At 37.0% G+C, this 8,606-nt stretch overlaps 1 protein-coding gene across 4 annotated transcripts in view; it reads left to right on the top strand.

Moving 5' to 3' along the window:
- Window positions 1–753: 753 nt before the first annotated feature.
- LOC148132457 (uncharacterized) overlaps window positions 754–8,606 on the top strand; it is a 63,091-nt gene continuing 55,238 nt past the window's right edge. For 2 of the 4 annotated variants that reach the window (XR_015748022.1, XR_015748021.1), the window contains exons 1-2: window positions 754–843; window positions 7,504–7,666. The gene's annotated coding sequence lies outside the window, so the exon portion shown is untranslated. The remainder of the gene's footprint in view (window positions 844–7,503; window positions 7,667–8,606) is intronic. The other 2 variants (XR_015748023.1, XM_087957732.1) reach the window with 2 other exon arrangements.

Here is an 8,606-nt window from a genome sequence, read left to right as displayed (position 1 = left end):
TTAGTGAGGTAAAAAAAAAGAATCACTTCATCACAAAACTGGCCAGGAGGTTTATGCATAGCAGTTCCAAGGTAAGTTGAAAACTATCAGTCCGGGTGGTATTCATATGTCTTTCTCTCTTTCAAAATATGTGGTAGGTGGGAAGACTTTTAAGAATGTATGAGGTGTGTCTCGTTTCTTCCATAAGCAGAAATTCCTTGCATGCTCGCAACATGGTGGGATCCCTACAGAGACTCTCCTTTACAAGATTTTTGGAACTAATCTTGTGACCATCCTGCTCATTTCAGGAACAAAATTAAGCAGCTTTAAGGTCCCAAGAATGCATGAAATATATTTGCTGTTAGAGAAAAGGCCAAGGAGAACCAACTACCATCATTATTATTTTTTCCAACAAGAGAACATTCCCACTATTGCCTAAATAGTCCAGAAACTTGTTTCTCTGGATTTTTTTTAAATTAAAAAGCTGCGTTTCAAACTCCTAGCATGGAACTCTGCTTGTACACAGCGAGCCTTGAAATTGATTAGGATTTTTGTGGTTTGAACATCCCTAACATAACAAATAGAATTTTATTTCATGATTTCTTTCTCATGGTGGATCATATGGCCTGGTTAATATTTATCCTGACTTGGAGCTATCTTTTAAGTCAGATGTTACTGGCGGTGGGATTCTACCGGTTCAGACCAGTTCAGGAGATCTGGTAGTTTTGGTGAGCATTTGGCCCCACCCACCTGCCCCTGGTCTTTCCTGTGCTTTATTTCCTGGTTTTTTCAGCACAGCTGATTTGTGCAGCAAAGCAGTTTGCTGCACCTCAGCTGTTTTAGTCCCAGGGGCCGCAGTAGAAGGTAAGTAATTCAGTTGAAAATGGGCTTTTTAAAATGTAGAGCACCAAACCAGTTGTTACACAGGTTGAATCGCACCACTGGATGTTATGTTATATTGGCAGGAAGGCCTGTGTAAATGCAGGACCACACTACTAAACTAGTGATTCTGTGATAAGCCCTCAGATATAATTAATAGAGAATATTCTGGAATGTTTTGCTGAATATATACTTCATTTGTTTTAACAATGCACATTGCTGTTCATTTCCACCTGCTTTGCTCCTAATAAGATATATGAGAAGGGAAAACAGTAATATCTCTTAAACAATGCCAGGAGTTATCTATATGTACAAAAATAAAACTTGAATGAGCAACCTTTAAATTGATGATTCCTTGGTGTATCATACAGTAAAAATGCTAAATGGTTTTTCAGAAACATAAAATACTTCTAGATCCGTAATGGCAATAATAAAGGAGAAAACAATCAGAACAATAAGAGCATTAATATGAAGAACGTCTCCTTTTTAATTTCTTGGCCAAATTTCAAATGATTTTCAAGGGCAGACTGTGTTTCTAATGTGATGGAAAAATATGTTTTCAAGTCTGTACTACAGAATTAGTCATTTCAGTGTTCTTTGTTAGTTATATTTGTTAACAGCTTGGGTTTTTCAATGTATAAATGGAAGGGAACATAGTGCTGTGCTGTGCTGTGCTATGAATTGATCTGTCTGTCTAGCGATCGATCAATCATTTTCACTCTGTTTGAAATATTGCTTCATTTGAAGGAATTTTGAACTTTTGCTGTTGCAATACAATTAATCCAACTTCTCACGGCTGTTGTTTTTCTACTAGAGTAGCATTTGGCAAACAGAACTACCAAGCAAAATTAATTAAGAAATATGTGTCTGGTCACATATTTATGTAATGATGCATATGATTACCATCTTTCCGATCTCCCTGTAGAGCAAAATGTTCATGGATGATAGATATACAGGTAGTTCGCAACTTACGACCATAATTGAGCCCAAAATTTATGTTGCAATCTGAGACATTTGTTAAGTGTAAGACATTTTACAGCCTTTCTTGCCACAGTGGTTAAGTGAATAATTGCAGCTGTTAAATTAGTAACAGTGTTGTTAAGTCCCAAAGGTGCTTTTTTCAAGAGGTGACTGGACTTTCTGGTTTTTCTTTGAAAACATTTTGCTTCGCATCCAAGAAGCTTCTTCAGCTCTGATCGGAAGGTGGGAAATGGAAGGATTATACTCCTTGCAGACAGCTGGTCATTTGCATTCTTTTAGCAGGTCATTAAGGTCATCTGGAGGTTTATCTGTGTCATGGGGTCACCTGAGTAGTGCAAATGGATGTGGAGCAGAGGTGGTATTCAGCAGGTTCTGATCAGTTCTAGATAACCAGTAGCAGAAATTTTGAGTAGTTCGGAGAACTGGTAAATATCACCTCTGACTGGAGATTTTACAGTATCCTTCCCCTTCCATGCCCACCAAGCCACGTCCACAGAACCGGTAGTAAAAAAATTTGAATCCCACTACTGATGTGGAGCCTTCTTGGAACTGTTGAAAGGACTGTGTTATAAACTGGGAACAGATGATGTTGTATTCTTCTCCCTCTGTTGAGATAGGGCTGTTCAATTTTACATAGATGGCCTCTTTGACCTCTCTTTCAAACCAGCTCTCCTCTCTGTCCAAACTATGGACTTTGTTGCCTTCAAAAAGGTGTACTGTGCCTTTTAAATGCAGATGGACTGCTGGATCTACTCCTGATGGGTTTGTTCTCCTATGTTGTGCCATGCGTTTATGAAGTGGTTGCTTTGTTTCCCCAGTGTACAGATCTGCACATGGCTCACTGCACTGGACTGCATATATCATGTTGCTCAGTTTGTGTCTGGGTGTTTTACCCTTGGGGTGGACAAGCTTCTGCCTTAGTGTACTTTTGGGTTTGAAGTGTGCACATATGTTGTGTTGGCTGAAGGTCCTCCTGAGCTTTTTCGATATGCCTGCAACGTACGGAATGGCAACGTTGCTTCCTTGTGATTCTTGTCACCTCCTCAGTAGTTTGCCTATGGCAAGACATAGCACAGTGTCAGGAAAGCGAGATTATAGTGTGTTTGACCTACATCACCAAATCATGACCTGCTTCTCTGAAAGAAACAGATCCTGATAGGCAATGATTCTTAAATTTGGTTAATGCTATGAGAACATAGATTTAGAGGATATGTTTCTCTCCATTGCTACTTTAGATTTTGCAGTATCCATGGAGACATTTAACTATTCCAACAGGTTCTCTTGGAGAGTGTTGGATGATCCATCTTTATTATATGAAGCACAGTAAAGAGCTCTGCAAAAAAGCAGAGCCTGTGTATGTAAAACTACAGGAAGTCCTTGATTTACAACAGTTTATTTAGTGACTGTTCAAACTTACAACAGCACTGGAAAAAGTGACTTATGACTGTTTTTCACAATTGCAACCATTGCAGTATCCCCATAGTCACATGATCAAAATTCAGAGCCTTGGCAATTGATTCATATTTACGATGGACACAGCATTCTGGGAGCATGTGATCAGCTTTTGTGACCGTCTGACAAGCAATGGGGAAGCCAGATTCACTTAACAACCTCGTTACTAACTTAACAACTGCAATAATTCACTTAACAACTGCATTAATTCACTTAACAGCTGTGGCAAGAAAGTTCGAAAAATGGAGCAAAACAAATGTCTCAACAATAGAAAATTTGGGCTCAATGGTGCTCATAAGTCAAAGACTACCTGTACTAATATCTAATATTTAAAATAAAAATTGCTTAATTCTCAAAATGATTATTATTTCTTTAGAAATTTAAAAAAAACCTTTACCTGGGTGAAATATGGAATCACATCTTAAGAAAAGAAATGAATTTCCTATAAACCTTAGAAAAAGTGACTATGCAATCATTTAACAGGTAGCTATCGTGGATGGAGTGGGTTTAAAAACCACTGCCATTTTGTTAGGCAAATCCACACACTCTGACCCAGTTTCAACTGCCAGGAAAAATGTGCTCATTCCCCCTTTCCTCCCTCATATGGTAACTTGGATAGCTTCTCAGAATCAGCTGTTAAATCTTTCCCTTTTGACCATCTTATTATAATAATAATCTATGGTCATTCTGAGTGACCTGTTCTCCAAAATCATATTGAGATCTGTTCTCCCATCTTCTTCCAGGGCAATCCAAAATCCTAATGGTGTCCTCCAGGAACTGATCCTTAAAGACAAATGCAGACTTTACACATGATTTATCTATGATGACAATATAATACTAAACTACATGCATGGTGCAGACAATCCATGCCTCAGATTCATATAATCTCTGAACATAACCATTTCTTATTGTTGCATCGTCTCCTAAAACTTATTACTCTCTCAATGTCCCTTTTCTGAGTATTCATAATACCTGTGGCATCATACCAGACTCTGAAGAATGAGTAAAATAGTTCCTACCTATTGTTTTTGTAAGCCTGATAAGCAATTTTGAAACAAAGGTTAAAACACAAATCACTAGTACTCCAGAGTTGTTCTGTTGGAACCTATTTGTAGAAACATAAATCTCTGACTAAAATGACTCAACTGGGACTATTTTACAGAAGGCTGTCTAGGTTTTGGATGCCATAGATGTTTGTGAATGTTGGTTACTGTTGGAAGCTGTTTCTTGCAAAGCTGAACAATAGAACCTCCTGTGGATTACATTTTTTTTTTTTTTTGTGGCAATGGCAAAAGCTTCAGTTACAGAATGTCTGAGAGCTGAACTTTCAGTCCCCAAAAGCAAGAAACACACCTTGTGATTCTTCCAAGCTGATTACTGAATTGTTCCATGCCTAGAGACAGAATCTTGCCAAATTGAAGCACTCTATTATCTATGTGAAGTGTACACTCTGAGAACCATTAGGGATGGCCTGTCTTCACCCTCTTTCTCTCACGCAAACTACCTGAACTGAGCTGCCTCTTATTCCTCTGGAACACATTCTGGCAAAGCAGCCTAAACATTCCATCACATGAACTTCCAGTAAAACAATGTGATTCAGTGTGATCCATTTCCTAATCTGGAATTATATTGGATGAGTTGTGATGTACTTAGATCCCGCTAGTGGCTTTGCTTTCCTGACCTGCTCTTATGAAAACAAAGGCATAAGAAGATGGGATCTTTTCTGGATCCAGAATGGCACTGGATGAGGCTCAATAAAATGCAGAACGCAGGAGAATTCTTCCTCTTGCAAACCAAAGTTATGATGCAGCATGATGCAGCACAATGAACAGTCTACAACTTTAATGATAAGCATTACATCATTGCATTTGGTAAAGCCATTCTCACGGCCTAGCCTAGTAAAGGGAGGTGGCAATTTTGTCTTTTACTGCCCTCTGGTGAATATCCTAAAAGCCATTTTATATTACCTCTAAAGACAGCTACTTATATTCTACACACATTTTGTAGAAATGAGACCTGAAAAATAGACAGATTCAAGAAAGAAGGTAGAAAATTTATTGAAAGTTGATCCATTTTAATTTATTGGTTTGTTTGTCAAACATGTACAAGATAACAAGCATAAGTATGAACATAAACAAGAACAAAGGAAATAAATATAGATAAATGGGGACAGTAAGATAGGGAAGGTAGGCACGCTGGTGCGCTTATGCACGCCCCCTTTAAGGACCTCTTAAGAATGGGGTGAGGTCCACTGTAGACAGTTTGAGGTTGAAGCTGTGAGGGGTTAAGGCTGTAACAATGGAGTCTGGTAGGGCGTTCCAGGCATTGACCACTCTGTTGCTGAAGTTGTATTGCATCAACTTTATAAACTTTATAAAACTCATATTGCATCAACTTAATAAACAATTTGTATAAACAATTATACAAATTCAAAAAACTAAGGAAACAATAGTAATGTATCAAACTCCTATATGACATGTATGCCCTATAAATTACTTATTTTGAACCGATATAGCCATCTACAGGTTATTGGAATTTGTTAAGCTTGTATAGAGACATTTCAGAACTATGATCCTCAGAAATCCCAATTATACAATTTGTAAATTTATTTTGCATTCATCTCCATATTTTCTTCCAATGTTTTACTGTTATATAGTCACTCTTCTTATATATCCATTAATTAATGTTCCTTGGTTGTGAAAATTGGTGAAGCCAGTTTTACTATAACTATCCCAGCTTTCTACACATGATGCAATCAGCACAGTATTGATTATTCTTCTTTTCTTCTTTTTTTGTAATTATCCTGCTGTTTAGATGTGTAGCATTAATCCTTTCCTCTGAGGCTTTTGTTTCAAAAATTAAAAGTCATACTAGAGTGTACCCTGAATATTGGAATATAACTTTGTAATATAAATTTAGCACATCATATGGAGTCCCAGTTTTTAATTACTGTATAATATACAATATTCTATATTTTATATCACATATTCCAATACAAACATGGAAACTACAGTAATTAAAAGATCTAAGTAAAAGTATTTCAGAGACAAACTCTTGGTGACTTCATGCACACATCTGCAAAATTTTCTTGATAGTGGTATAGAAATGGTTTGCTATCCTCTTCCAAGATTATTGTTGTTGTTATTGTTGTTGTTATTATTATTATAAACTTTTATTCATTACACATGAAACTCAGTCAACTGATCATTTAAAAATGCATCACAAATATTACTGACTGGCTCTGATAGTTGATAGGGGTTGCTGCCAGCATTCTAGGTGTCAACAAGTATCTTCTTAAAATGTATTTTGTTCTGAGTAGTGCAGCTCCACTGGCACTACAGCAAATACATCAGGAAGCTGCAACTTCTTGATGTATTTTGCAAAATTCTTGGACATGATACCAAGTGCCCCGATGACAATGGGTATCACTGTTACATGTTTCATCCATAATCGTGGGGTATCACTGTTACATGTTTCATCCATAATCACGTAGTTTCAATGGCCAGGTTGTGATATTTCGTGATTTTTTCCAGTTCTTTTTCTTCAACTCTGGCATGTCCTGGTACAGTGATATCAATAAATTGTATGTTTCAGTTTTCAGCAACCATGATATCTGGCATGTTGTGTTCCAAATGACAATCCGTCTGTATTCAAAAGTCCCACAAAATCTTCCCCTACTTATTTTCGACAACTTTCTCCACTTTATGTTCCCATGACTTTTCGGATACAGGTAAGTCGTATTTTTTACATAATAACCAGTGGATTAATTTAACAACTCGGTCGTGTCTAGCTTTGTAATGAGTTTGTGCAATTTTGCTGCACTCACATATTAAATGTGAAACAGTTTCAACTTTGTCATTGCAAAGTCAGCAGTTTGGATTGTCAGTGGATTTTTTATATCTTCGCTTTCATGACACTAGTTTGTAATGCTTGTTCTTGAGCAGCAAGTGTTAAACCTTCTGTTTCTTTCTTGATGGTTCCCATCTTAAGACATGCCCATGTCAAGTTGTTATCACATTTTCTTTCAATGTTTTCAATGCTGTCCATGCAAAGCTCTGGTTTTCCAACCATTTAATCTGTCATCCACCTGTTTTTCCTTATATTCTGCCTTTGTTTCTGTTGTTTTTATAATGTTCTCTGTTTTCACAGCCTATAGCAATTTTTATGTACTTTAGTTCACGTAGTCATTCAAACTTTGTTTTTCTTCTACAGTTTGATGGATTTCCAATAGCCCTCTGCCTCCTATTCTTCTCAGCAGATACAACCTGTCAATGTCACTTTATGGATGTAAAGCATGGTACACCTTCACAAAGTTTGCACGTTTTCCTGTCCAATTTTCCTGTTCAGCCATAGTCCAGTTGATGATTCCAGCTAGGTAGAGTATCTCTGGAACTGCCCATGTGTTAATGGCTTGAATTATGTTTCCAGCATTCAGTTTTGATTTTAATATTTTGTGGACCCTCCTGATGTATTCCTTTTGCATTGGCTCTTTGACTTCTCCATTCAATATGTTATCTGCTTCCAATATGCCTAAGTATTTGTAACCTTCATCCTTTGCTAATGCTTTCACGATGCTTCCATTTCCCAGTTCTATTCCTTCTATTTTCTCCATTTTTCCTCGCTTCATGGATAATATAGCACATTTTTCAGTCCAAAGTTCATTCTGATGTCGTTGCTGAACAATCAAACTGTGTTGAATATTGATTCAAGTTCAGTGGGGCTTTTTGCATACATTTTAAAATCATCCATGGACAGTAGATGGTTTATCTTGCCATGCTGGCTTGAGATTTGGTATCCCAGTTTTGTGTTTTGTAGGATTATAGTCAGTGGAATTAATGCAATGTTGAACAGTATATTATTATTATCATTATTATTATCTCTTTTCTTCATTCAATATGAAACTCAGTCAACTGAACATCTTAAAATATATCACAAATACCAGTGGCTGGTGCTAATGGTTGATACAAGTTGCTGCCAGCGTCCTAGGTATCAACTAAGTGTCTTCTTAAAATATACAATGTAGCACAATTTTTTGCAGTTCCGCTGGTGTTATTGCAGGACGCTGCAATTCCTTGTTGTGTTTTGTAAAATTCTTGGACATGGTACCAAGTGCCCTGATGACAATGGGTATCACTGTTACATTTTCATCCATAATTGTGTAGTTTCGATGGCCAGGTCATGATAGTTCATGATTTTTTCAAGTTCTTTTTCTTCTACTCTGGCGTCTCAATAAAAAAATTAATAAATTGTATGCTTTAGCCCTCGACAATCTGGCATGTTGTGTTCCAAATGATGATCCATCTGTATTCAAAAGT

Source organism: Notechis scutatus, chromosome 2 (assembly GCF_049901735.1).
Source record: "Notechis scutatus isolate UNSWTSFEM ecotype Mainland chromosome 2, rNotScu1.2, whole genome shotgun sequence".
In the NCBI taxonomy this organism is placed as follows: Eukaryota; Metazoa; Chordata; class Lepidosauria; order Squamata; family Elapidae; genus Notechis; species Notechis scutatus.
The sequence above is the reverse complement of the archived record's forward strand: the minus strand, read 5'-3'. Positions and strand labels throughout refer to the sequence as shown.